The sequence below is a fragment of the Anolis sagrei genome, chromosome 3 (genome assembly GCF_037176765.1).
Source record: "Anolis sagrei isolate rAnoSag1 chromosome 3, rAnoSag1.mat, whole genome shotgun sequence".
NCBI lineage: Eukaryota > Metazoa > Chordata > Lepidosauria > Squamata > Dactyloidae > Anolis > Anolis sagrei.
The window spans coordinates 227,943,981-227,968,860 of NC_090023.1; the positions used below are offsets into that span (position 1 = coordinate 227,943,981).

Genomic DNA, 24,880 nt, shown 5'->3' on the forward strand with positions numbered 1-24,880 from the left:
TTTCTGCCAGAGCAGTGCCTATTGATCTACTCACATTTGCATGATTTTGAACTGTTAGGTTGGCAGGAGCTGGGGCTGGGGAGCTCACCCTGTTCCCCAGATTTGAACCGCTGACCTTTCAGTCAGCAAGTACAGCAGTTCAGCGGTTTAACCCACTGTGCCACCGGGTTATTGAAATCAATATTGATGTTAAAACACTTTCTTTTTTTACTGATTAACATATTTATTTTCTAAAAAATATGCAAAAATTAGGTCCCCCTCTTTCTTTAGCTTATTATTGCAATGTAAAATTCATATGATGACAACTTGGCTCTGGCATGATTTCTTACTTTAATGCAACATTAGAATATGTGGTCTAGATGGCAGCTCCCATTTTTTATCAGAACAGGTATCAACCAAGCAAATAAAGTTTCCTGGCAGAGGCATGGGACTATTTGAACGTCCAAATCTTAGTGCTCCTCAAGCTCCCTTTTTTGTTTTCCAGTCCTCAAATACATTCAACTACCACTTTATTCCCCATCCCAGCTTCACTTATTTCATGTTTCCCTGAAGTCATAAGACTGTGTTCCAATACCTGACACACGACAAAGCTGCCTGTATCATTGTGTGAATCAGCTAACAAAATAGAAGTGGAGAGGCTATAGCTTCCTGAGTTCTTTACTTCATCATCACTATCCCAATATCATATGGATGATGGTGGAAACCCTCCTGCGCTGCTGTTAAATATTTTCTCTGCCCTGAAAGACCTCTTTGAATAGTGCATAAGTTTCAAAATTGCATAGGGAATGAATAATTTAACACATCTTAAAACCCTGAATATCAGTAAATGATGTTAAACACAGGGTTTTATTTCACCCTTACTTTTGGAAGTTTAAAAAATCCATGTCATATGTAATTTTTCAGACAAAACATAGTGTAATTTCCATAGAAAAGGAGTCGGCATTTGATTTTTCCTCATAATATAAGGTCCTTCCTATATGAAATCTCATGGTACAATATACCATAGGTCCAAAGAAAAATTGAGGATCTTCCTGCCTAACGGGGTAAGTCTCAATAAAACATGTGCGGTGCAATCTTCAGATCTCATATTTTGTATAATTAAGCACCGCAATGATATTATGACTAGCTATAATTGCATTATTTGTTTTGATCTTAAATTTGCTGGCATTTGAAGAGAAAGATATAATTTAAGAAGCCTTAGAGCATTTGTAGTTTCCTTTTTTATTTGGGTGGAATTAATGGTACAAAAGTAGCTTATTTTGTACAGTTAATAGCACCCAAATATGTTAGGCATATGGAGTGTCCCAAAATCAGTCTTGGTTATCTCCAGATAGAAATATGTCAGTCTGAAACCAAGGAAGAAGGTCACACTGTTAGATGGCTCAGCAGAGACAACCCAAACCATAGAAGTCCAAAACTATCTTTGATATTACAGCTAATGCTTTGCTATCTCTATATTTTATTTGTTTAACTTTAATATTATGTATATAAAAATTGGATGGTTTCCTGTTAGTGGCATATACATATATCATTTATTAAAAATTACACACGTGTATAGAATTTTTAAAATTATTATATATAGAGATTCACTACCACTTTCAAGCAACAACCAAAACTCCTCCAAGACTCAACTTTCTCTTATAGCCACAACTTCTTTATGGTCACTTTAAGGCCAGTAGAGAATCAGGGATGTTGGAGAAGTATCTAGTTGTGTTCATACATCCAAATACACAGTGCCCTCCATAACTGCCCAGGTGTACTTGGATATCTCAGAGCTTCTCTAAGTGTGGGTCCTGGAGGTTCTCTAAGTGTGGGTCCTGAGTAAAGAAAACAGGGGGTGCATAATTGTTCTGCCTTATTGGAACTCTTTGATACAGCTCATAAGATAGGATCTTAGCATTACATTAGGATGTCTTTGACAATTAAAAAAAGTCGATATAGTTGCATTACAAATAAATAAATTAGTTAAAAAACAAAAGTAGAGTGAGCAGATTCCTCCAGGTGTTCTTAAAATATTCCCATTTAGCCCTTCCTAATATAGCCAATGGTCAGGGACTAGTGGATTCTGTAGTCTAACAAGATCTGGGAGGCCATGGGATTCTACTTATGCCCTAAAAGTATAAAATAAAGCTTTCTATCTTATTTTCTTTCCCTGACCAATATTTGCATGTTCTTCCCTAGAACTTAATATCAGACTATGTTTTTTATGCATTCTTTCTGAATATATTACATCTCCATCTGGTGTCTGTCTGCAGCACTAATCTTGGCTCTACCATATTTCGAATTGGTGGCTGAGATATTTATGGGTAGGCATTTATAGCAATGAGAGCCAGTGTGTTGTAGTGGTTTGGGTATTGATCTACAACTGGAGACCAAGGTTTGAGTTCCACGATAGGAATCCTATGCTAAAGGCAAGGGTTTAGTATGAATCAGAAATGACTTGAAAGTGCGCCAAAGGAACAATATTTAAAAATAGGTTTATAACGTGTATTGGACAAACTTAGGACATGTGGGATATATACCTTTTTTTCTAGATTCTTGAGATCCATCAATTAGATCCAAATGCAAAGTAGTTGAACGGAGAGACAGAACTATTCAATGAGCCTTTAAGCTATATTCAAATCATAGAATCTTAGAACTGCAATGTTGAAAGAAACTCAAAAATAAACAGTTCAATATCTTGTCAGTGCATGATTCTAACTCTAAAGCAAAACTGGCAGATAAGAAATGCCCACCACTTATCACTTTGTCACACCTGGGGCTTTTGGCCCCTTGCTACACTTTGGGGATGGGGATGCCAAGTGCCATTGCCCCATTGTTTCCTGAAGTGGTGAGGAAGCATCACAAGTAGTGTTTTTGGGTAGCTTTGACACAGCTACCCACATTTTCTCCCCTTTTCACCATTTGATAGGGACAGGATGCCAACATGCCCACATCCTTGTCCCGTTTCTTCCTTGTGATGGAGAAAGAAGGGAGGGTGCATGGGGTGCCACAAGCCACTCCATGTGATTACTGGCAAAACAGAACAAGATAGTGTGTGTGTGTGTGTGTGGGGGGGGGGGTGTCATCTGTATGATGAGGTCTTCCTTGAGGGAATCTATTTCACTGTCTAACACAATGGTTCTCAATCTGTGGGTCCCCAGATGTTTTGGCCTTCAAGTTTCAGAAATCCTAACAGCTGGTAAACTGGCTGGGATTGTTGAGAGCTGCAGGCCAAAACACATAGGGACCCACAGGTTGAGAACCACTGGTCTAACAGCTTTTATTGCTAAGACATTCTTTCTAATGTTTAAACAAAATCCTCTTTCCGAACTCATTGGTTTATTGACATAACCTCCAGAATACCAGAAAACATGGCAGGCATTCAGATAGTTGAAGATTGATTATCACGTCATCTCTCGATATTCTCTTCTCCATGTCAAGCCCCAACCTGCTCTTCATAGGATTTGATATAGAGACCCTTGTATATGTTCTTCAGAACATATTCCAGGCAGCTTTGTCAATATTCTTTTAGAAGAAGGCAGCTCATCAATATCATTTTTAAACTGTGGTGATCAGAAGTGTATATAGTATGCCAGGAAAGGTATAGCTAAAGCAGACTAGAATGGTACCATTACTTCCTTTAATCTAGAGGCACTATACCACAGTTGATATAGTTGATACAGCCTAATTTGTAATAGCAACCACAGCAGATACTTCTTGTTCTTCTTTTACAAGAGGATGATATGGAATATTTTTTGGCTGACTCCAATTTACAGAAACCTCACCTCCACTATTTTTCAAAAGTTACAGTAAGAAGTTTTAAGATTACATCTTCAATTTCCTCAGTGCAGTTCATCTGGCCTCAGAAATCTGAATTAATTTAAAGCAACTTGATGTTCCCATATCATCTCTTTATCTATCTTGGGCTGCATCATTCATTCTGTTTTCACCAGGAATTAGTTCCAAGCTCTGTTTCAAACATTCTGTTTTGAGAGCTTTGGAAGAAAAGGAAAGGTATAAATGTGATAATCTTGGTGCATGAACTGCTCAAATTTGATATTACTTGAAGTCACGGATTCTGACTTATATATCAAGGGCTAGTATAGCTGTGTGAAGACCCGATCAAAGATAACTGATAATATCTTATAGGTGAGGCTCACTAAGGCTAAGAAATTTTATGTAGATGTTAAATTATTGGATATCACAAATCCTTGCTGATTGACTGCAGTTTCCAGAGATATCTATTAGGAGATCCTAATCTAGATTTAAATCTTAAAGCTTTTCTCTCCCAAAGAGTGACATAACATTGATGTCTTTGTTTCTTTACTTAACATTAGAACATTCTCTGACCATCTTCTGAATTTGAAACTTTTAATAGATGCCCATAAGTTACTGAGAAATGTTCTTTTACATATTTATCACAACATTCCAAGGCTAATTTGTCAAATGAATATTTTTGCACTGCACAAAAGTTCATAATTAGCACTTTTATCCCTTCAGTATACATACAAGAGTAAGTAGAAAAATATCAGAAAAAAATCAAGACATATTTCCTTAGGACAGCAAAAACATAATTAATGAAACACTCACACTAATAGTAAGTCACTATAAAATAACCTTTGCTCTTCTGTTGCCAATCTGAGCTGAAAACTGAAAAATATTTTTATTATTTAGTTTTCTATCCACATAGTTTCCCCAGGCACTTTAGCCTTAAAAAAAGATACTTTAGAACAAATGACTGTTTCTTCTCAAAGCTTTAAAAATAGTTAAACTTTACAGAAAACAAGAGCTCATAGTTGTTTAAATGGTAAAATGGAGTGCTGTGTGTGTAGTTCAATAACTTTTCAAACAGAACTATGGTGTACCAATGTGTATTAGACTAGGGACCTCATCAGATGGAGGTCCATAAACGAGGGGACAATGAGGAATCCATCAGGCAGCACCCTGCATCACCCCCTTACCATCCCACAGTGTTTCTCATGTGCCTCAGCTTCATTCTGCACTGTCCCCAGCTTAGTCAATGAGAACATGGGTAGTCATACATATTCTTAGGGCAGACTCTCAACACACTGCTTAGATGCACCCATGACAGAGCCCCACCTGAAGTAGTCCTGCATCATGTGATGGGCTCCATTGGGCTCCCTCCTGGCTGTGTCTTAGCAGCATCCTAGGATGGGGAAAAATCCCTGTCTGATGAGGTCCTAGATCAATGTATACTTTAAGAAGCACAGTATTGCCAGTGTTAATAACACAGGAAGAGAGTGAGAAACCAGACTGATTTCCCAGTTCTTCCTTTTCAGATTTTAAGTGATTGGGCCTATCAGTTCTGACTGTAGATAGAATATTTGCAAATGGAGGCCATATACGCAAGCCTCTGTTGCTAATAAAGAATTTGAGTTGATGCTACTAGTCACAAAAGGAAGATACTTTGCAGGTTGCTGAGGGTTTCTAAATATTAAACACACTTTACAACTAGATATTTCACCAGCTGCCACACATTTCTAAGTATTAAATATTTTAAAAGTTTCCCTTCATAGCTGTTGAATGTCTCCATTTTAACTCTTCATACATTTTTTTCTGGATGTACTGATTAAACCTTATGAGAACTCAAGGGGCTGTTAAAACCAATTAAAATTTGTTGAGCCTTGCCATCTCTTCAGGCCAGAACATTTAAACAGCCCTTTTGAAAATACACCTAGCAAGATGAGGGGAGGGAAAAGACATTACAGGATGGTTCGAGTGGGAAGCCTGGTTGTGTGGAGCCATATATCTGTCTTCTCTGAGAAAGCAGTTTGCTGAAAAAGGCATTAGAAATCTGGCTGTGCATCTGTCCACTAGGAAAGAAGACAGACTCCTTTCTTTGGGGAAAGAAACACAACCAGGTTTTGGGTGCTTCTCTCTAAATAGGAAGGAAATTTACTTCTTTCTCTTAGTACAGGCTCAGGGTAATGCACAATGATATATGTTTTGAAAAACCATTAATGCAAACATTGAAATACCTAGGTAAATACTTAGGTAAAGGTAAAGGTTTTCCCTTGACATTAAGTCTAGTCGTGTCCAACTCTGGGGGGTGGTGCTCATCTCCATTTCTAAGCTGAAGAGCTGGCATTGTCCATAGACACCTCCATGGCCATATGGCCAGCATGACTGCAAGGAGCGCCTTTGTGTCCTTAATTAACCCCCATTAAAAAACAGAAGTTGAAAATACAAGTTATAACATAATTAAAAGACATTTCAAACACAATAGAATAAAGATCATCCTATCCCTGTTAAAAACTCTGCCTGCTGCCACTCAGTGTTTCCTGAAATAAAGAGGTCTTCATCTGCTGGCAGCAGGAAAGGGGCCAACCAAAACACTTGGGAAAGAAATTCCACAACTTAGGAGCAAGTACTGAAGCCCCTTTCACACAGCTTAATAAAATCCCAAAGTATCTGCTTTGAACTGGAATATAGGGCAGTGTGGACTCTGACAACCCAGTTCAAAGCAGATATTGTGGAATTTTTCTGCCTTGATATTCTGGGTTATATGGCTGTGTGGAAGAGCCCTGAGATAGTTCTCTCTTGTGTCCTCAACAGATGTGCTCAGAATTGAGATAAAGCCTTCCCTTGCAGAAACTAGAGCAAACGTTTTATGCCATTCTCTTATGATACTCATTTTGAAAAGGAAATGAAAAGTAGCCCAAAAGTAGTAACACCCTGCCAAACAGAGTGGGTTGTGTTGTTGGAGGTTTTTCAGGTTGTATGACCATGTTCTAGAAGCATTCTCTCCTGACGTTTAGCCTGCATCTATGGTAGGCATCCTCAGAGGTCACAACCTCTGAGGATGCCTCCCACAGATACAGGCAAAATGTCAGGAGATAATGCTTCCAGAACATGGCCATACAGCCTGAAAAACCTACAACAATCCAACAATTTCTGGCCATGAAAGCTTTTGACAATACAGAGTGGGTTGTTTTCAAGCAACTATCAAAAGTACAGTAAATTAATAGCTCATTTAACACTGCAAAGGAACATTGGAAAAGACTGATTTAAAAACTAGCTTCCCAAGCACTGATAGTATTTTCGAAAGCCTTTGGGAAAGGTTGATTTGAAGATCGACCTTACTCAGCCCAGGACATTAGACTGTGAGTGAGCCTCAAGAATATTTTCCAAGAATATTTTCACCACCAGTTGGCACTTTTCCACTCTTCTCACTTCTCTGTTTTATTTTATATCATAGGCCCTGGTTGGTTAGTCATGCTGCATCAGTCTATTATCAAGACAGAGAAATTTCTGCACAGAGGAAGAAAATCAAATCAATGTTGTCTACTTGAACTAAGAGCCAGCAGGAATAGAAGCTTTTGCAGCAGAAGCAGATCCTCCCTCAAGTAATTCAAATATATAAAAAACCAATTTATTCTTATAAAGTATGAAGTATGGTACTAAAAATTTTGCAATGGGATCAAGGAGAAAATCTGTCATTGTAAAAGTATATTTATAAGACACTGTAAAAGAGAAGGTGCCAGCCAATGCATACTATATGGTGTGTAAATGTGTTATAGAAACCCGAGGAAAGGAAGTTATGGATATCAATTTCATTCCCCTCTCCCCCCATATCTGGTGTCTGCTTTGTGCTGAAGAACAGGACAGTATTACCAAATGATTCCATGGGGTTTGCTTATTCACTTGCATGCTGAGGATAGGAGAAAATGACAGGAAAGACTTATATTTCCTCTCCCATCCAAATGGGCTTGCGAGATCCATCTTGCTTTTCCTTGTAATAAACATTTGTCTGAGTTTAATATGGCTTTAAAAAGGCCAGGCACAATCTTGCTTTAAAGTAAGATAAACATATTTTCTGCTTGGCAGAAAACAGATAACATGAGCACACTATATTGTATTAATATAAAAGTTTGAAGCCACTAACATCTCTACCCTAGACAGGGCTGTTGTGCCCCTTCTATGCTGCCATATTAAATCCAGATTACCTGCTTTGAACTGAATTATATGAGTCCACACTGCCATATAAACCAGTTCAAAGCAAATAATCTGGATGCTATATGACAGCGTAGAAGGGGCTGTATACAAGCTGTATACAACTTAGACAAGCTGTATACAATTCCCAGATATTTCAGGGTCAAAATCTGAAATGTGCCCTCAAATTCTGATTTGCAAGCCTCTGGGGTGAATCGGGGGGCATCAGGGCAATCTTGGCATCCCACGCCATACCTCACTGCCAGCTGATGCTTCCCCATTACATGTGGGGAAGCATTACCACATGCTTTCCCCCTGAGATAGCCCATTTTTCCAAATGGAACACGGGAAGGCTCCCCATGTTAACAGCGCTGCATCCTATGATGCTTCTACCACAGTAGACCCATGGAGCCCTGCTGAAAGTGAGGCTACATCATGTTATGAGCGGTGTGGGGCTCCGTGAGTCAATTGGGCAGAAGTATCCTAGGACACTGAATTTCCATCATGCGATGAGGTCCACAAATATGAACAAGAAACTATTGAATGGTGGAATAAAGTCAGTGAATTGTGGAAACTGGAACACTGAAAACCTAAACAAATTTATTCCGAATGTGGGCTAAAACTCATATAACCAGGAGAAATGGCAATGCAGAGAAGCTGCCACGTTTCCCTATAGGGTTTTAATGGTTAGATCCCTGGTGATTTTATATAGGGCACCCATGACAGGTCCTAAGTCAAAACAATAATGCCTACTTAAACTAACTTTTTTTTTTCCAAGATGGCGCTGTGAACACACACAGCACTGCCAGCTCCTGGGGCGAGATCCAATTGCCCCCGATTTTTCCCCTCACGGCCTCCCCTTCCCAGCTGTTTCCGGAGGAGGTGAGTGAAGGCCCGTTCAGCCGTCTGCTCAGCCCCCCCCCCAAGCCATCGGGAGGGGTGAAGAAGAGGGAGCCAGCTGTTGCTGCCCCATCCAGCCACCGGCCCTTTCGCCGTACCGGGGAAGGGCCGGCTGAGCTCCAGGCCGTGCCATCTCTGCCCCCACGCCATCGGGAGGGGTGAAGAAGAGGGAGCCAGCTGTTGCCTCCCCATTCAGCCACCGGCCCTTTCGCTGCACCGGGGAAGGGCCGGCTGAGCTCCAGGCTGTGCCATCTCTGCCCCCACGCCATCGGGAGGGGTGAAGAAGAGGGAGCCAGCTGTTGCCTCCCCATTCAGCCACCGGCCCTTTCGCTGCACCGGGGAAGGGCTGGCTGAGCTCCAGGCTGTGCCATCTCTGCCCCCACGCCATCGGGAGGGGTGAAGAAGAGGGAGCCAGCTGTTGCTGCCCCATCCAGCCACCGGCCCTTTCGCCGCACCGGGGAAGGGCCGGCTGAGCTCCAGGCCGTGCCATCTCTGCCCCCACGCCATCGGGAGGGGTGAAGAAGAGGGAGCCAGCTGTTGCTGCCCCATCCAGCCACCGGCCCTTTCGCCGCACCGGGGAAGGGCCGGCTGAGCTCCAGGCTGTGCCATCTCTGCCCCCACGCCATCGGGAGGGGTGAAGAAGAGGGAGCCAGCTGTTGCTGCCCCATCCTGCCACCGGCCCTTTCGCCGCACCGGGGAAGGGCCGGCTGAGCTCCAGGCCGTGCCATCTCTGCCCCCACGCCATCGGGAGGGGTGAAGAAGAGGGAGCCAGCTGCTGCCGCCCCATCCAGCCACCAGCATTGGAAGGAGCCGACGAACTCATCAGGCTTCGCCTGCAGCAGGAATTTGCAGCCGCCATCTGACTCTTTTTCTCACTATTTTTATTTTCTTTTCCTACTTTTTCCTTTGGCTAGTTGTATTTTTATTTTTATTTCATTAGTATAATCATAGTTAGCTATATGTTATATGTTTTTAATTGCTGATTATATTAGGAGGTGCGAGGAGCAACAGGAGTATTGATAGGAGAGAACAGGATTGCCTGAGATGGTGTGAGTTAAGAAGCCCAGGAGAGCGCATGAGTTGTCCGTGATAGTAGCGAATTCATAGGAAGGTGCGGTTGAGTTGTGTGTGAGAGAATGTATAAGTTTGGTTTCAGTGGGCTGAGAGAAATGTGGGAGGATGTGAACAGTGTGGGAGTTGTGGAATGCCTGGAGGACTGACTGATTGTGCTGTAAGTTGGAGGTGAGTGAGTACTGATAAGAGTGGTTGGTGCTAGTGGTGAGAGAGTGAATTATTGACATAGGAATGGCTACAGCGGACCCTTATGCGAAAAATGATATTTTGCACTTTTACGACCTCCTGAGGGACTCGTTCAACCATGTGTTGTTTCAGCTCAGGTTTTTGAACGAGAAAATGGACCATCTCCTTAGAGGCTTTGCCTCTTTCTCAGGAATTACTGTGCAATCTAACCCTCCAAAGACTGAAAACTCTCTCTGTGCAGACTTAGCTAAGGACTTGTGCCGGAATGGGGAGGAAAGCACTTTAGAGCATTCGGATCATAGGGTGGAAGGAGGGAGGGAGGGAGGGATTAATGATGAGACATCTGAGGGAAAAGGAGAATCTCTGGGCACACATAGGAATGGAAACATCCGGGAGTGGCAGCGGACTGTGCTGGCTACTCAGAGAACGGCCAATAACACAACATCCGGCCTCATGGATCAGCCCACTGCACTTTATGATCGGAATCAACATCTCCCCACGGACAGTTTTGCAGTGGATATTGCCGATCTAATGATAAACAGAGGCAGATGGACCTCCAAGAGGGCAGTCTGTAATTCCTTGGCCCAAATCCTAGGTAAAAGATCACAGGATATAAGACTAAAAGCCATAGTGTGGTTGTGGAGGGATTACCAATCTTCTGACCGCTCCACCCGTCTTCAAATTTCACCTGAAGACAGCACTTGGCTTGGTGAGCTAATGGCTAAACAACCTGGCCTAAAGAAATGGGGCATCACTATTAGGAGGGTAGTTGTGGACCCTCACATTCGCCCCTTGTTTGATCCTGGGGCTTTGTTCCACCACACTCCACCTGGCCCCCAGGCGAACTCCACAACTAGCTCACCAGTTACGGCCCCCCCTCCTGGTTCGTATAATTTTGAGACCCCATCTGCCCCGGTCGCCTCCACTCAGCCAGTCACACTTCTCCGCTCGAGAACGCTCCCTTTATTCAGCCCACTTAGCTCCCTTGATACCTCTCTATCCACCTCAACATCAGAGTCATCCCTACCAAATGCCCAAGGGAGATTATTCCCCAGCCCAACTTCCTCCCCTGAGAGCTGACTAGATTCTGGTCGGGCGGGGGGGGGGGGAGGGTTCCAGAGAAAGGGGGTGCTATCCGAGTTGTGTGGGGAAGGAGATTTGCGGATCACAAACATCCCAGGGAGAAGCGCAACAGAGTCTTTGCGACCCTGGAAAAGGTGGGTAGTGGTAGGCTCCTTGGCAGCCCCCTTGGTCTCAAGGTCCTGTTGATTAATGCCAGATCCGTTAATGGTAAGACCGCGGCCATCCAGGACTTGATCCTGGATGAGAGGGCGGATCTGGCATGCATTACCGAGACCTGGTTGGACGAGGTGGGGGGTGTAAACCTTTCCCAGCTGTGTCCTCCAGGTTTTGGAGTGCATCAACAGGCCAGACAAGGGGGGCGGGGAGGAGGGGTCGCAGTGGTCTTCCGGCAATCCATCGCCGTGACCAGATGCGTTGTCCCGCAAGCTTCTGGGTTTGAGTGCGTCCACTTGAAGGTGGGGAGCCGTGACAGTGTGGGGTTCCTGCTGGTGTATCGTCCACCCCGAGATCCAGCAGCTTCCCTGTCTGAGTTAGCGGAGGTGGTCTCTAATTCGGCCTTGGTCTCCCAGCGCCTGGTGGTGCTGGGAGACTTTAACATCCACGCCGAGACCACTTTATCTGGCGCAGCTCAGGACTTTATGGCCACCATGACGGCCATAGGACTGTCACAGATAATATCCGGCCCCACGCATCAAGCTGGGCACACTCTCGACCTTGTCTTTGTGGCGGACGACGAATTGATCAGAGTGGAAGATCAAAACATCCTTCCAGTGTCATGGTCTGACCATCATCTGATCACATTTAGACTTACTGCGACCCTAAACCTCCGCAGGGGTGGAGGACAAATTAAGATGGTCCGCCCTAGGAGACTGATGGATCCGGATGGATTCCTGAGGAATCTTAGGGTTCTTCCTGCCTTGGAGCCTGGCGATTCTATCGACGCCTTGGTAACTCTCTATAACGGGGAGATGGCCAGGGCGTTAGATATGATCGCACCCGAACGCCCCATCTCGTTGCGTCGTGACAGGCCATCTCCTTGGTTCACCGAGGAGCTGGCTGTGATGAAGCATACGAGAAGGGGGCTAGAGCGCAAATGGAGGAAATCTCGAGATGTGTCTGATCGAACACGGGCTAGAGCCTCTCTTAAGGCATACTCCGTGGCCATACGGGCGGCCAGGAAGTCATTCACGACCGCTCGTATAGCATCTGCAGCAAATAGATCATCGGAGCTGTTTCGGGTCGTGGGAGAACTCCTCCACCCACCTGCGGTGGAGGAGGTCCCTGACGACCCCGCAGCTCGGTGTCGCGATTTCGCACACCATTTTGCAGATAAAGTCGCCCAGATACGTCTCGAGCTCGACTCCAATTCCATCGCAGTGCCAGGAGAGGTGACGGAGGCACCTGCTTGTCCAATTTTGTGGGATTCTTTTAGGCTTGTTCTTCCTGAAACCGTGGAGGAGATTATTGGGGCTGTGAGAGCGACCACCTCATCTCTGGACCCATGCCCATCTTGGCTCATTAAATCAGCCAGAGGGGGGTTGCTTGACTGGTTTGTACCGATTGTCAATGCATCGTTGGAGCAAGGAATTTTTCCATCTAATTTGAAGCAGGCCGTGGTTCGCCCACTTATCAAAAAAGCTTCCCTTGACTCCACGGTGCTGAATAATTACAGGCCGATCTCCAACCTCCCCTTTTTGGGTAAGGTGCTGGAGAGGGTGGTCGCCTCTCAGCTCCAGGGTTTCCTAGACGATACCAACTACCTAGATCAGTCACAGTCTGGTTTCAGGCCTGGTCATGGCACCGAGACAGCCTTGGTCGCCTTGGTGGATGACCTCCGCAGAGAGCTGGACAGGGGGAGTGTGACCCTGCTGGTTCTCTTGGACATCTCAGCGGCTTTCGATACCATCGATCATGGTATCCTTCTGGGTCGTCTCTCCGGGATGGGCCTTGGGGGCACGGTTTTGTCGTGGCTCCAGTCCTTCCTGGAGGGACGAACTCAGATGGTGAAGCTGGGAGACGCCTGCTCGGACCCCTGGCCTTTGACCTGTGGGGTCCCGCAAGGCTCTATTCTGTCTCCCATGCTTTTTAACATCTACATGAAACCGCTGGGAGAGGTCATCCGGAGTTTTGGAGTTGGGTGCCATCTCTACGCGGATGACACACAACTCTACTACTCTTTTCCACCTAATTCCAAGGAGGCTTCTCAGGTGCTAGACGAGTGCCTGGCCGCTGTGTCGATCTGGATGAGGAAGAACAAGCTGAAGATCAATCCCGACAAGACAGAGGTCCTCCTGGTCGATCGTAAACCGGATCGGGGTATAGGGTGGTCACCTGTGTTGGACGGGGTTACACTCCCCCTAAAGCCACAGGTCCGCAGTCTGGGAGTCCTCTTGGATTCTTCGCTTACACTTGAGGCTCAGGTGTCGGCGGTATCCGGGAGGGCCTTTGCGCAACTGAGGCTTGCGCGCCAACTGCGACCATACCTCGTGAAGGCTGATCTGGCCGGGGTGGTCCATGCCTTGGTCACCTCTAGAATGGATTACTGCAATGCGCTCTACGTGGGGCTGCCCTTGAAGACGGCTCGGAAACTTCAATTGGTCCAGCGGGCAGCAGCCAGGATGCTAACCGGGGCTCATTATCAAGAGAGGTCTACCCCTCTGTTCAAGGAGCTCCACTGGCTGCCATTTATTTTCCGAGCCCAATTCAAGGTGCAGGTGCTCACCTACAAAGCCCTAAACGGTTTGGGACCACCCTACCTGCGTGACCGCATCACCATCTACGAACCCACACGCTCGCTTCGGTCATCTGGAGAGGCCCTGCTCGTGATCCCACCCACGTCGCAAGCGCGCTTGGTGGGGACACGGGACAGGGCCTTTTCTGTGGCGGCCCCCCGACTTTGGAACGCCCTCCCAAAAGATCTCAGACAGGCCCCCACTCTAGCCGTTTTCAGAAGGAATTTAAAAACTTGGCTGTTCCGTTGTGCCTTCTCAGACTAGGAATCCCCACCCAAGTCCTAGTAGCACCTTAGCATAACTAATTGTCGCTGCACACTGCACTTTTAATCCCACGTGCCTCCTGCCATTTCAGCACTTTTAACCCTTGTACCCCAGTGCGCCGGCCGAACCAGTTTTAATAATGTCTTGATGTACTGCTATTGTTGTTATTTTGCTTATTGTTTGATTTGCTTAGTTATTGTGGTGTTATGCTATTTTGTTTATTGCTGATTTGCTTGCTATTGTGATGTTATGCTCTCTATTGTATTGTTGTTTTGAGGCTTCGGCCTGTGTAAACCGCATCGAGTCCTTCGGGAGATGCTAGCGGGGTACAAATAAAGTTAATAATAATAATAATAATAATAACCCAAAAGGAGACTGTGGAAGGCCCATCATCAGTCATTATGAAATATTTCCACGTCCATGCCATTGCTGCCAAGACTTGACCCCAGGATGTCTTATGGGAAAATTGGAGCTGTTTCCTACAATGGTCCAAATGGCATGATAGGTTCAAGTGCCTGTCCTATGATGTACTACCTTCTCTATGTTCCTGGCTTTTGGAGCACCAAAACTGTATGAGAGCAACATTACTGATTTTAATAATTCTAGTTTTAATTGTTTGGTTTTAATTGTAATTTTTTATTGATATACAAGTGTATGGCATCACATTGCTGCCTGTTATAAGGCCATGCTGAGTCCCCTCAGGATGAGAAAGGTGGGATTAAATATGGTAAATAAATAACAAAAATAAATAAAATGTTTTAGCATTGATCCTGGAAGTCCTTCTGCTAGAGGATAATAGCATGAGATACAAGCCCAAGCTTTAAATCAGAGGTAGGCAATAGGGACCAAGATACCTTAACATCAACCATAGTTGCAAAGAGGATGCAACTGAAACAGGTAGTCCAAAAAGCGAAACATTTATGCATGGATAACATCAACTTTATTTGTTTTGGAAATTAGTGCACATTATTACAAAAGCAAGCAAGCTGCTTAGGGTGAATACATTGCAGAGTGAATTCAATTTGACAGCATTTTAACTGCAAGATTTCAATGCTATGGAATCACAGAAGTTGTAGTTTTACAAGATCTTTAGCCTTCTCTGTTAAAGAGTGCTTGTACCTCATCAAATTACAACTCCCGTGATTTCATAGCACTGAGCCATAGAAGTTAGTGATGTCAAACTGCATTATTTCTACTGTGTGGATGCACCTTAAGAAACATGCTTGTTTTGTAATCAAGCATTTGGCTGATAGTTTGAAAAAGGGAATAATATACTATGTTGGAAGGGGAACTGTGATATAATCCGATCCACTATTTAGCAACACACTGCTTAGGATCATACTTATGACTCTGAGGTCCCTTCTACACTGTCATATAATCCTGCTTTGAACGAGATTATATGACTGCCATACAATCCAGTTCAAAGTGGATAATCTGGATTTTATATGGCAATGCAGAAACAGCCTGAACTTAAAAAAATTAATAATTTGGCTAAACAGTATAATTTTTCCAGTGGTGTAGGGCATAGACTTCCTATGAGAATATGGCATGTCTCATTAAGAGCCACATCCACGTAATGAGATGTATTCCACACTGGGCATGCATATTCAGCAGCAGAGTAGCAAAAGCGCAAGGGCAGATGTCTACATTGTATATGGCTGTGATCATCAGGTTGTGCCAGTCAGCTTTAGTAAGATATTATTTCTAGCATCCACCTGTATTACTAAGAGCACCAAAAGCTTTGGAGAGCTTCTGTTCAACTATTTCAAAGATCTCTGCTTGCGTGGTGATGGCATGATCTTCAGCATAGATGAGACTCTCTGACCCTTCTGGTAGTGGCTGATTAATTGTGTAAATGTTAAACATTGATAGAGCAAGCACACTCCTCTGAGGCAGGTCATTCTTCTGTTTTCGCCATCTGCATCTCTGACCCTGGAACTCAGCAAAAAAGCTCCTGTTTTGTAGCAGATTTCATTTGAAGCAGGTGAGGTGGTATTCCTTTGTGATACTATACATTTTTCTCAGGAGGAGGCAATGATTTACAATATCATAAACTGCTGACAGGTCTATGAAGGCAGCTTCTATAATCTTCTGTCTTTCAAAACTATCTTCTATGTGCTGAGTCAGGTTCAATCAGTGGCTCAAGCAGTGGCTGAGACTGGGCGAGAAGCTCCCTCCTGGGCACACAGAAGACTGAGCAACTTGGAAGGCACTGAACAGACTGTACTCTGGCACCAGGAGATGCAGAGCCAACCTTAAGAAATGGGGTTTCAAAGTGGAGTCCACTAAATGCGAATGTGGAGAAGAGCAAACCACAGATCACCTACTACAATGCAGTCTGAGTCCCGCCACATGCACAATGGAGGACCTCCTTGCAGCGACACCAAAGGTACTCGAAGTGGCCAGCTTCTGGTCAAAAGAAATTTAGCATAATGCCAACTTTTTTGTGATTTTTCTATACATTATAACTGTATTCTCAATTTGCTTCTGACACAATAAAAATAATTTAATTTAGCATTTATTTCATAGTTTTACTGCTTTTCCACTGGATCATAATGAATTGGAAAGATTGTCAGTTGAGTAGTGGGGGTGGGCAGGGGGGGGGGAGAAATATCTTTTCTGGAAGACATTTAAGTTTGATAAAAGAAATATTGAGACTATAAACCGCACTGCAATTTCACAGCAATAAGAATAGGGTCAATTGGAGTCATTTAGATTTTCAGCATCCACTGTTTCAATCCTTTGTAAGTGAATACATTAATTTAGAAAATTACATTCTTCCTTATTTTAGCATTCAGCATAGAAACTAAATTACAGAATGTCAACCTGAAACTACTAAACAAAGCATTTGCTAGTCCTCAAAGTATAAAAGAAAATGCCACATTTGACATCAAAATTTCAAAAACAGGTACTGTATTCTTAACAAAGATGACAAGTGTTTTCAAAACCACTCAGAAAATATACATTTATTCACCTACTTTTTATTAATAAGTGACACAATTCTAAATCATTCATTTGATCTCAGAAAGTGAGAGGGGGGAAGCACCAAAAAGTGCTATTCTTTTCTTACCTTTCTTCATTTTGTCTCATTCTGAAAAACAAGACAAAACTGAAACAAATTTGCCTGGCTTTTTATGTAACACAATCAGGATAATTTAAATGAGAAGTGAACTATATTCTTTTCTTTTTCAGTTTCCCAATAGAGCTTTGTTTTTGTTATATAATGCAATGGGATACTTATGTGGTTTCCAGATTTGTGCACATATTAATTTCTGTACAGCCAATCCTTCAGTTCAGCATTAGATCTCTCCCTATAACTATAAACATTATGGGCATATCTCTGTTAATAAAGCATTTGACAAAGAAGCTTATTTTATGAGAGCCTTACTCAGGGCCTTGTTTTATTTTTGTTTTTTCTGCTGTTTTTTTTGTCTCTTCGATATTGGCTTTAGGAGGATTTTAAAGGAAAGTTAGAGAAAGATAGGTTTTGGTATTGGGGCTGCAGCAACACTGCAATAAAGTCTGAGTTGCGAAAAATGAGATACGACTGTAGTGTAGTGGTGTGCTTACATACAATAGGAAAAGTAAAAGCCTGCCTCTAAAATCACTTACTGAGCATGTGTTAAGTGCAAAATAGAAAGAAAAAACCTTCACTTGCCCAGGTTACCCTGTCCTATTCAAAAGTCAGAGATCTATTTACTTCACCACCAAAATGGAAATCATATGAAAGGTAGAGGCTGTTGAAATAATAAAATAGATCCAGAGATGTATTTTCAGAAGAAGCTTTCAATGGTGTTAGAAGATTCAAAATGTTTTTGAATGTATGCTTACCTGACATGTGCATAATATTAGTTTTGAATAAAATCTTTGCTGAAATGTGTTAAACCACTGTTGTTTTTTGTGGTGTAGAAACTTTTCTTTCCATGTTATTTCTATGCCTAATACCAAAGTCTCTGATAAAGAAGTAAAATCCAAGAACAGAACTACTTTGTTAACTGACACACCTGCATATAAATGAGAGAATTTTAATAGCTTCAGCTCTTCATGTAATATTATTAGAAGAACCGAACATAGCACATATGGCTGGCATCTTTTTACTGAGTTATGGTAATATAGGTGCAGTTTATGTTACTGTAACCCCTTTTGTTATTTTTAAAGTTGGAATTCTTTACCAAACATGCAATGACAAAATATTCCCCTCACTCACATGACCATTTTTAGTTCATCTACACTGTAGAATTAATGAAGTTTGGCACCACTTTAACAACCATGGTTCACATGGCATCATGGCAGTTGTAGTTTTAGAAGTGTTTTAGACTTCTCTTCCAAAGAGTGCTGGTACCACATGATATAAGAACCCCCATGATTCTATAGCATTGAGCCATGGCACTTAAAGTGGTATAAACTGATTAATTCTCCTGTAGAGATGCAGCTTCCGTGTCATATGCAGTGTATGTCTCGAGTGCTCCTTCAGCATTCAGATTAGCCATGTATTTGTATAACAGAATGTTCATAGCAGCTCATGTTTTCAAGTTCAGTGTCTGCACACAAGCTTTGAAACTGAATAAGTGTTGACAAAAAGTCCAGAGCAACCAAGGCATCCCATTTACGAATGGAATCCCCAATTTAACATTTCTGACTTTTTTTATCCACGTTGCCACCACTAATTAGATTAACATTACTGTTCTATAAACTTATTGCCATTGTTTAGTGTTCTTTTAATTGCAAGTTAAATTTAGCTAGCAATAAAAATCTTAGATCTGGATTTCCAGGGGTCAAGGCGTTATCTCTTATAGAAGGTGCTAATCTTTCGTTTTGCTTCTGGCAGTATTTAACTTTTCTGTCAATACATCTTCTTGTTCCTCTCAATGTGAGTCAATATCTGCTGAATATTTCATGCTACCACTAACTGTTGAGCACCAAATAAATTTGCTTCCTGAGGCAGTAAGAAGTGAATAGAGGAAATATAAATGATCTGTGAAATACCTCCAATGCCACTTGAGTTTATATCCACAGGTGAAAAAGCACAGATTTCCACCTTGTTCCAAACTGTATCTTGTGATTACATACTATCAACAGTAGACTCTGCAACTGACATTGTCAGTAAAAGACAAAATAACAACCACCACCAACTACCAACATGCGGTTTCTTTTATGACTGCTACAGGCAACAGCTCTCAAATCTGTAACTCCAGAATTGCTTCATTAAGATCCTGCTGAGTGAAAATGCTCAGGGATCCTAAGAACAATAAAAATTGCGATGCTATTGGCATTTCTTTTGCCATGCTAAGGTATGTTGCATTCTATCCATCGAAAGCAGAAATGCCTAAGAGTAATGTCATAGCATCACTGTCTACATCTCTATAAAATAATTATAAAGGTTTTATTGATAATACCTTTTGTATTCTTGAAAAAGTCTAGAAATTTAGTTTAAATTGCTTTAAAAATTTGGATCAACTTATGTATGGATCAATGTAAGTGCTGTGCCTTAAGATTTATCAAAAAGGGAACCATGCCATTATCTCAGTAAAGTGCTGAAAGGCAAAAGCTAGATCCATCCTGAAGAACGTAAAAGAAACACTGATTCCTTCTACCCTCTCTGCCATGATACTCCTTTCTGGTCTTTCTGAATGCCTGAGTGAGGAAATGGCAGCAGCAGCTATTTATCTGTATTAATCTATGGGCATATCTACTCTGACCATTTAATGCAGCTTCAGGCTGATTCCACACTATATTGGCTAGGAAATGCACATCGCCAAAGCATACTGCAGAGTGAATTAAAGTGTTTCAAGTTCACTGAGCCAAGTTGGAAGAAAATCCAAATTAAACCTCTTAATGTGCATCAGAAAACTCCAAATGTAAGCCACAGCACACAACAAAATAATTTCCACAAAGTGCGAAGCATATTGTAGACAGGAGCATATTTTAAATTTGAAATTAAGGAGTACTTCTAAATTTAAAATTTGATGTGGGGGCATGGCTGCACAGCAAGGAGCTAACTGACTCCTTGTCACAGGTAATTGATTACCTCCACTGCTAACTATCACTTCTCAATATTTCTTTTTTGAAGATCAACTATATACTCTGATACAACCTCATCTTCCTTTCTCTTTTAGTTATGGAGTTTGAAATGTACTATGATTTTACCTGATTTAGCTTTTGAGTTTGCAAAATTTTCTCAAAGAATTCACAGGTGAACCCCGAAATGTTTGTGGCTAAGCAACATCAGCCTATGCTCAGGGTAGCAAAAATTATTAAGGAGGTAATGATGCAGCCTGCAGTGAAGGACAAGTATCCACTCTACTTCTCTTCTCCCTCACTGACTTAATTGATTGCAAACTGCACTCTGAATTCAGTTTGCAGCAACTGAAGTAAGCTGAGCAGTACAAGGAAGAAAGAAAAAATGGGTAATAAGTGGGGTGATGTGGGATTAATCGGTATGTTGCCTGTTAAATTGGGATGGTTGAAGGGTGTATTCGTCACTTGTTTTAGTATTTATGAGAGCCGTCTTGAGGCCCTAAATAAATAGACAGATAATTTTTTTTCCTTTCTCCCGTATTCAAAAAATTCATCCTCAAGATTCGGAATATGAAAAATCTTGAGGATTTTGCTAGATACTTCAGAAATAATGATTTTTTTTTGTTTCTAGAGGAATACTGAAACATATTAGGTGTTTAAATTTGAGACTGAGTTTTTCCAATCTTGAAGTTTTGGTTTCTCACAAGTTTAGGGACCTCTTCATATGGAGGAAATTTTGGTAGCAATTCTGATTCCATAGCAGCTTTGCCACAGAGCCTGCTGGCTCCCATCACACACTGGAGAAGTACTTCTAAGTGGCTCCATGGCAAAACTGCTTCAGAAGATTCCCATGGTTGCACTGCTCTCAACAGTTAGCAGATGCTTCCTCCCATGTGCAAAGGTAGGAGGGGAAGCTAGGATGGTGTGAGGCATGGGGCAATGGGTTCCCACAGGCACTGGATGAATACCACCAGAATCACCATGATCTGCAGTGATTCCAGCAGCACCTCTGAAGAGGTCCTAAATCTCTTAAATCTCAAGTTGCAAATCTAAAGAAATTAGCAATTTTTGGTACATTGTTATAAAAATAATCTGTAGGAAACTTGTCACCCATCACTCATTTATCTCCATTAATAACTTAATTATGCAGAAAACAGTGACTCAAAAATATTGCAGATGAATCCCTGGCTTTGGATTTATTCATGATCTGATCTTTCTGCAACTAGTGTCTCCAAGATTTATTTGTCAATTTTAAATAAAGATAGAATCTCATGCTATTTTATAAGCTCATAAGCAGTTTGATGAAAAACACGGTAATTAATACCTGATTGCTAATGAGGCTACAACACAAAAAGCAGACATTGTTGTCCTTAGGACAAACACAACATACTGACGACTTGGAACTGAGCTCTTGCTATTCACTTGTAGAGGAGGTGAGATCTTTTGGATAGCAATGCATAAGACAATGATACTATCACAAAGTAATGCAATAGCCTGTACCATCACTATTAAAAATGTTAACAAGAACATTTACTCCTTATTCATGGATTACCCATTGGTATTTATTGCATTTTGGCTTTCTGGGGGGAGAGATTTGGAATCAATCTATTTTAAGAATTTTTTGCTTTAAATGTATAAAAATATCAAAATGGCTCTAAATATCAAAATGGCAGAAATGCAAGATACTTCACTTAAGCAGAAAAAATGAATTACAAAGATACAGAATGGGAGATGCCTGGCTTGATAGCAGTGTGTATGAAAAAAATCTTGGAGTCCTCATGGACAACAAGTTAAACATGAGCCAACAATGCCATGAGGCGGCAAAAAAAAGTCAATGAGATTTTGGCCTGCATAAATGGGAGCATAGTGTCTAGATCCAGGGAAGTCATGCTACCCCTCTATTCTGCCTTGGTCAGACCACACCTGGAATACTGTGTCCAGTTCTTAGTACCATAATTGAAGGGAGATGTTGACAAACTGGAATGTTTCCAGAGGAGGGCAACTAAAATGATCAAGGGTCTGGAGAACAAGCCCTATGAGGAGCGACTTAAAGAGCTGGGCATGTTTAGCCTGAAGAAGAGATGGCTGAGCAGAGATAGGATGGCCATGTATAAATATGTGAGGGGAAGTCATAGGGTGGAGAGAGCAAGCTTGTTTTCTGCTGCCCTGGATACTAGGACACGGCACAATGGCTTCAAACTACAGGAAAGGGGATTCCACCTGAACATGAGGAAGAACTTCCTGACTGTGAGAGCCGTTCAGCCGTGGAACTTTCTGCCCTGGAGTGTGGTGGAGGCTCCTTCTTTGGAGGCTTTTAGGCAGAGGCTGGATGGCCATCTTTCAGGGGTGCTTTGAATGTGATTGTCCTGCTTCTTGGCAGGGGGTTGGAGTGGATGGCCCATAAGGTCTCTTCCAACTCAATGATTCTATGGAGAACATATAAAGTAAGACACAATATGGAATTAGTGGAACATTTCTTTTTCAAAAGCAGTGGTTCATGCTAGTATGCATTTTTTTTAAGTTCCAAGATTTCACTATTGTGAGAGTAAGAAAAAGCCACAAGCAGCATAAATAAATGTTTCCATTTTAGGTACAGCTTTTAAATGTTTTTGGCTTTCTTTCTCAGAGCACGCCTCTGTTGCCTAATGGGTCCTATTACAAAAACGTAGTGGTTTTGTACTGATGAAGGTATTTGAATTACAGAAACACCAACAACACAGCACAGACATCAATAAACTTAGCATTGCCTTAGATCCTGCTGTTGGGCTTTCTAGTTTTTACCCATCTACTTTTGAGGAACAAAAATATGGCAACATACAGGAATGTAAAGGCAAACCTGCACAGTATTCTAACTTCTAAAAAGAAATCTGTAAGTACTTTATGGATCAATACTGCTCAGACCATTTATTTTGTACAGAAAAGCAGCTGCCAATTAATATTGTAGTCATGAAGAAGATGTGCTGTGGATGAGCTCATTAGTCTGCTTCTTTTCCATGCCTTTGCTAAAGTGAACATAAGGCCACAAAAGCTTTTGATATTACACATTTGCTGTACATTCCAGACACAATAAAAAGAATTCCAATACATTTTTTTTTTAAAAAGTGAGTTGCTTTGAGTCTCCTTGTGGAGAGAAAAAGTGGGGTATAAATAAACATAATAATAATAAATGCAACATTCACACTTGCCTCAAGCAGGCAAGAGTTCTTTCTCCCACCCTGAACATTATTCCACAGATATATAAACCTCACTTGCCTAGTTTCCAACAGACTTCACAACCTCTGAGGATGTCTGCCATAGATGTGGGTGAAACATCAGAAGGGAATGCTTCTGGAACACAGCCATACAGCCCAGAAAACTCACAGCAACCCATATCCTCTTATATTCTATGTGTTTAGGCCAGACACATAAGTCCTACCATTTCAGTGGCACTATTGCTGTTGTACATCTTCATTACATTGAACTTAATGTGTGATAACTGGGGCACCACCTGTTAAAGTTCATACAGTATTCTGGAGCAATTCTGTGGAATGATTTAAAGATATCTTTCCCCATAGTTTGTTGACAATTTCCACAGAAAGGAGGAAACCATGAAAATAAACAAAATCTGGCTATCAATATTTTTAAAAACCCTCTAAAATCAGGACAGTAAATAAAGGGCACAAACAAAAACTGGGGAATTCCAGACAAAAATCAATCAGGGGCAGCTAACACCTCCCAACAAAGGATCCTCCAAGCAACAATCAGCCAGGCTTTGAAGCTACATCATTAAATGCTAATCAAGGTGGCCAATTGCAACATTCACATTTGCCTCAAGCAGACAAGAGTTCTTTTTCCCACCCTGGACATTCCACAGATATATAAACCTCACTTGCCTAGTTTCCAACAGACCCCTCAACCTCTGAGGATGCTTGCTAGAGATGTGGGTGAGACATCAAGAGAGAATGCGTATGGAACATGGCCATACAGCCCAGAAAACTCACAGCAACCCAGTGATTCTGGCCATGAAAGCCTTCAACAACATATTAAAAATAATAAACCTAATAATAATAATAATAATAATAATAACATCCCTTTACATTTTTGCTGCAACAGACTAGCAAATCTTCTCTTAAACCCCACGTTTTTTCTCCCCTAAAATGGATTTTCAAGTTATTTTTCTTCCCTTCTGCACCAAGAAGTATGTCACGGTATTGGAAGTATAAACCAGCAGGTCACTAAAGTTCAGTATGTGTTAATTTGAAAATTACAAACTGGATCTATTTGAATTAGCAATTGCAAAACTGGATTATACTAAGCATCCTTAGGTGGTGCCATGTTTCTAACTCCAGCATTTCAGAAAGAAACAAGGTCTCAAAACTACACATTCTTATAAACTGTGAATTTGGGGAAAATAGATAACATAGTTTCAAAAGCTAGGAAGGCTATATTCCCATGCTATCAATGTTTACATTTTAGCAAAGTAGCAAATGTTGGGAGGTCAGAGTGTAACTGTACCTACAGAACACACTATTACTGAGATCACCAGTATGCAAATAGAAGGGAAGAAACTTGAAAGTGATGTAAATTGGTAAGGATTCCTGCACCCTCATGAATATGGAGAAGGAATGTACAGAATCTTAATCTCACTCTTTCCATTTCATTCTTGTGTGCTATGCATGTGCCCCTTTCCCTTATAGTGAATACAGAGA

At 42.0% G+C, this 24,880-nt stretch overlaps 1 protein-coding gene across 3 annotated transcripts in view; it reads right to left on the reverse strand.

Moving 5' to 3' along the window:
- Positions 1-24,880, reverse strand: part of LOC132770706 (glypican-5-like) — a 445,124-nt gene that overhangs the window by 127,359 nt on the left and 292,885 nt on the right. The gene's annotated exons all lie outside the window — the stretch shown is intronic.